This window comes from Epinephelus lanceolatus, chromosome 23 (assembly GCF_041903045.1).
Source record: "Epinephelus lanceolatus isolate andai-2023 chromosome 23, ASM4190304v1, whole genome shotgun sequence".
NCBI classification, from domain to species: domain Eukaryota; kingdom Metazoa; phylum Chordata; class Actinopteri; order Perciformes; family Serranidae; genus Epinephelus; species Epinephelus lanceolatus.
The window spans coordinates 28,885,405-28,891,404 of record NC_135756.1 but is presented as its reverse complement, the minus strand read 5'-3'; positions in this window follow the sequence as shown (position 1 = coordinate 28,891,404).

The following is a 6,000-nucleotide window of genomic DNA, read 5'->3' as shown; positions in this document are numbered from 1 at the left end:
TGCTACCTGCATGGCAGATACTCAGTGCACACTCATCTCTATTTATCATGGGAGATTCCAAACATGTCAAAAATCTTGCATTTTGGGGCCCATTTATGTATTTATAGCAGAAACATTTTCACGGAAAGTGTATGAATGAGAACTTTTGGGTCCCAGTCCCAGGCCATCTTTCTAGTCTTGCAATTTTGCCTTATTGTCAATAATAAAGAATTTTCAGAATAGTATTTTAAAAAAAGGGGGTTTTACCACAAATAGTTGTAAAAGGAGAAATATCAAACACAATATAAAGCAAATGTTGGACATTGGACATCAACTCAGTATTCATTTACCTCCTCTACCAAACAGTGGCTGTCTGTTCAAAGCTTAGCAAACATATCTATGCATGGCAGGCCTGTCAAACATTCGATGTCTCCACATGCTGAAGCTGTGGACAGCGTAATCTGCATATAAAGCGTTTGGAAGGTGATGTCCTTTTTTAGCCTTTCCTAAAGTGGCATGTAAGGAATTGGTTAAACAGTGTATTTGTCTGTCTCTTGAACTGCAAGAGCAGTCAGTGAGTATTTCTCTTACCTCATTGTTTTCCAGAGATGGGACCAAATCACACATGTGCAAGTCTCAAGTAAGTCTCAAGTCTTAACCTTCAAGTCTCAAGTAAGTCCCGAGTCATTTTTTCTTGGGCAAGTCAAGTCAAGTCACAGGTTATGTCAAGTCAAGTTACCTTATTATTGTAATTTTACCTGCAGAATCTGATCTTAATAAAGTGAAAAGACAAGATATAAGTAACTGTCAGTAAACATTGACTTCATCGCTGCAATGTTTACTTTGCAGGGACGACCCCCACGCGTGCGTGCACACACACACACACACACACACACACACACACACACACACACACACTAACCAAAGCAGTGGCCAAAATCACCCATTTAGCTCATTTAACCCTGTGTTGCTCGTTCATAAAACATACAGTCGGTCTTGTGATGAACCGGTCGGAATGTTCGCTCACGTTTTCTGGGGTTCATGTTAGCAAATAAGTTAAAAAACAAGTTCCACCAAACCGACCCACCCCCCACCCCACTCCCGTATTGTATCAAGCTAACGTTAGCTAACTACCGACTAACCAGATAATATTAGCTAATTGACAAGCACTTACTGGGCAGAATGGCTCTTCAAATGATGAACAAAGTTTGAAGTTGTCGTTGAGATGATTATGCCGCATGTCTTGCACTGTGCTGTTCGTCTTTTGCCGTCATAATGGTAATTCCGAAAGCCGAAGACGATGACTCTCGGTACCCTTCCCGCCGACATGTTGATGCCTATCTGATATAAGAGGGCCTGTTTCTCCAATAAACATGTAAGGTAAGTAGAGAGGGCATGACTGATTGACAGGGTAGTGATCCAGTCATGACAATGCCATTCTCAGCCTGCGCTCCTACCGGGTAATCAACATTATTTTTTAAATTTATTTATTAATTTTATATTGTAACCGAAAACATGATGTGAATAACACTCAAGTCATTCAAGTCATCGTGTCTCAAGTCAAGTCAAGTCCCGAGTCTTTAACTTCCAAGTCCGAGTCAAGTCAAGTCACAAGTCATCAAAACAGTGACTCGAGTCGACTCGAGCCCAAGTCACAATGACTCGAGTCCCCATCTCTGTTTTCCCACAATTTTCTCCTCTGCACAGGAAACTCTTGAGCCTCTTAAAAGTCCTACTCTGTTCTCGTAAGTTTTTTGACTTAGGAGCACTGTTAAAGGATAACTTTGGCTTTTTTTTTTAAAAAAACTGGACCCTATTTTTCCATGTAAGTTGATGAAAGAGACTGATGTGAACAGCACTTTTTTTTTTTAAATTGGTCCAGTATTGAGAAAGGGGGCAGCAGCTGGCAGCCGTGTGATGGGCAGTATGTGGGGCAATTGAACACCCTCACTGTATGTCCATTAAAAGTGCTTATTTTTGCCACAGACAGGCTCAGATTGTTATTATAAGTGGCTGAAGTGTCTCTTTACCTTCTTTACCTACACTTGTTGCGGTCAGCCAACAGTAAAACGGTGTGTGTGAGATCTAGAGAGAGTATAATAACCGGAGTAGTTTACAGAAAATATACTTCAGTGTTGTCTAAAGGATTTTCAGTGTTATGGATGATTATATCACTCAATACCGGACCAACTTCAAAAATTGTTCACATGAGTCTCTTTGACCAATTTACATGGGGAAATATGCTCCAGGTTGAAAAATGTTTGTTATCCTTTAAGAGCTAAGATGCTTTGTGAATTACTTATATCTTTACCAGAATCTAGCCTTAACTCTTGGTGCAATTTCATTATTCAAAGAATTTTCTTGGAATTTTATCACCAGGAGCAACTCTTTGTACTGGGAGGCTTTGTGAAATACATGACACTGTGTGAAAAGTTTTCCTGGAAAATGCAAAGATTCAGACTACATGCAGGATGGCAAAAGCAGGATTTGAACTTTGAAATTTGTAATTAAAAGTCAACCATCTTCCCACTCAACACCAAAACAAATTAGCTGATCATTGTGTATATGCATCCATTTTAAGTACGTAATGACATGCCTGCATGGCTTTGACAGGACGAGTTACGAAGAAAATGCAGTTAGTTTTACTTGCGTTAAATATATTGGATATTGACAGAAGACTGGGAATATTTGTTGGAAACTGAAAAGTAGCTCAAGAGAAAGTGCTTTAACCTTTGAGCTACAAGAGTTCACACAGATGGGCATAAAGAGGAGGTGCGGGTGCAAATAGTTTCCTGACAACCTCTTCAACCGCGCTCACCAGCTCCGAGATCAGAAGCCAAACCAGCCGCAGAGGCAGAAGGCAGAGAGAGGTAAGTCACAGAACTTAAATATGCTATAAATTTTAATATAACAATTTAGTTGTTGGTGATACAATCCTGGAAAAAACAAACCACACCAATGTAAAGACTTTTATGAAATTTGTTCAGAAAGTGTAGGACCTTTCCACCAGGGTTACAGGGTTACATTGCTGAACCTCTGTATCCCCAGGGTGGGTGACTGACTCACTGTGCTACGAGGAAAACATGGCTCCAGTGGCATGTCCAGACTTTTTGTGCGGGGATGGCTCAGGTGGGGCAATTTGTCTCCACTACCCATACCTACTTTAATTACTATATTGCAGTGTCTCACATTCTTGTTTATAGTTTACTTTAAAAGATAAATAGACCTACCTGTCACAACACAAGAGTGACACCACACAAATATAAAATAAAGCTCTTTCAGGAGCCAGAGCAAATAACGAGAGCAATGTAGCCCAGAATCCCCAGAGACTTATTAAGCTGACTGCTAGCCTCTACACTAGTGAGCTCTGCTCAGCAGCTCCGTTCCAAATCAAAGCATATCCTCTTCTTCTTCTTCTGTGGCTTTTTGGCAGGCTAGACAGTACTCTGGCACATTACTGATCTCAGGTTTAAGACTGAAGTGCACCTGTAAACGAAAGTTCATTCTACTCATCAGACATTTTAAACTGACTGGGCAGATAACCAATCACATTGGGATGGCAACTGGGGTGGCCAAAATATTTTCTGTTTGGGACCTTTTGATTTATTTCTTGGGTTACTTCTTAGCCTTCTCAAGAGCTATGCAGAGTGAGCTGCTTGGTTTTATGATGAAGCTTTGTTTGAATCTGTTCAAAGATATGACACCTATAAAAAGAATAAATGTTCTATGCCTTTTCTGTTGTGTCATGGACAGTTTTGACTGAACTGACATGTCTCATCAATGCAGATGGAGTTCACTTTTGCCTTTCTTTTCACTGTTGTGTCTCATCTGCAAGAGTATCTGCTTAGATGTAATAATATGATACTGCACTGTAACTATAAAGCCACATTTTAAGAAGTCAGCTCCGTTTTGACTCTTTCCTTTTGAATTATAATAGTGGGATTTTGTGGGGTTTTTTGTTTGTTTTTCTCAGAGGCAGTGAGGTACAGTTTTTGGAATTTGGCCTATCATTAAGTGACAGTGAATCAGGAAATGTTGACGACACCAGTCAGTCATCTTGTAATTATACCACAGTGACTATTGTTCTACACTTTATAGCTTTCGGGTGGTGTTGCAAATGGCATTCAGTTGTAACCTGAGGGCACAGAACTCAAGCTAGAAGGCTGAAAGGTTAGTGTGTGTGTGTGTGTGTGTGTGTGTGTGTGTGTGTGTGTGTGTGTGTGTGTGTGTGTATATGTGTTTGTACTATGGCTCTCCTTCCCTCCTCTCTCAGACACTTCCCCTGCCTCACTCTGTTATTCCCTTGACTCATAATTGATAGTTATAGGTCTAAAAATTAGACTTAATTAGAGTAATTAGAGTATAGGTCACTCAGTACAAACCTTAAGTACCTACCTTCTCAGAGACATGGACTTCATTTAGGAACCCAGGTGAAATGATTATTTCAGGTGACTTCAGTAGCAATTGGCTTGATCGTTCTTTATCAAATAATATTCTTAAAAGCACAAATTTAACTCAGTTAATCGATGAGCCCATCAGAGTCCACGTGTGATCTAAGTCATTATTAGACTAGATCCTCGTTACTCATCCTGAAAGAATTATAAATTCTGGTGTTTTGTCTGATTGCTTTAGCACATGTGATCTTTTGTGTATGGGCGATTAAAGCCCCTTGTCTTCCTCTAAAATACATTATAGTTCAACAGAGTGAGAAAATTCATTTTGACAGCCACATATGTGATTTGATCTCAATGAACAGAACTAACTTATATCTTAAGTTGAAGACCCTTGGAACCTTTTATTGCGAAAAAACCAGATGCCAACCTGCCCCCTGGAGGGAAATTAAAGTTAAAGGTAAGCATCTACCGATCTGATTAGTCAAAGATCAGTCTTTAAGGAACTTATGTAAGACAAATCAAATAATGTTAAATCAGACGTTTACAAGAAACATCTCTCTGAGGATATGTATAGTCCAAAACAGTTAATGAGAAATAGAAATACTATTCTCAGTAAGACATAGATTCAACTCAACAACGATATCATTCATGACCCTCACGTTATTTTAAATGTCTTTAATCAACACATCTCCTCTGTAGGTTGCTCTCGTGTTCAACTCACCTATTGCATGTGATTCTTTTAGTGCCTCTCCGTGTGGAAGCTCTCGATTGGAGGAAGACTACCTGTGTCATGTATGAGTTAAGGGACCCAAATGATGCAGAGTAGTAGGCAACAAAAGGTGAGCTTTAATGACGCTTATAAAAACATCCAAAATCTATGAACTAAGGACAACTGTGCACCTGGACTAGCAACACTGTTACTTCCACATGACTAAATAAAGTCTGCATGGGTTTGCTTGGTCATCATTACTACTTTTGTTAACAGTATAATATTGTAGTGCTGGTGCAGTGCCTCTTCTTTAGAGAAAGATCCCCAAGTGACAGATTATTTTGTTTTGTCTTTGTTTGCAACACACTTTTTCCACCTTTAGAGGACATACAGTGTATACAAGGCTAAACAGTAACAGCTGTTTGCCGCCGTAGAAATAGTAGTTACATAACCTTCAAAATGGGTCTCAATTATACTACATTCATTCACAGTTCTCTCTCTATCCCACTCCCAGCGCTTCCTCCAACCAGCTGATTATGGGCATTCCCTCTTCTAGTTAGTCAATAAAACTTTGCCACAATCTCCTTCAGCCATTCCTGTTGGTACTGCCAAACTATAAATCTGTTCTCCTCTCTGCTCCTGTCAGCTGTCATTTTAGACAGAATTGTTGTGCCCTCCTCCATCCTATTCACCTCCAGTCACCTTATCCAAAGCACAGGATGAGCTCATCAAAAGCCCACTCCTTTTCACATCCAGATCCTCAGATCTCCCACCAGTTTCCAGACTCCATAGGGTTCCCTAATCTACCACGTTTTTACCACCCACCCGGAGCATATGAAATTACAGTGTGGTCTAATTGCCAAAGACTTTTCATATGTCTCATACTTATGTGCACATGTAAATAAACATTATTTACTC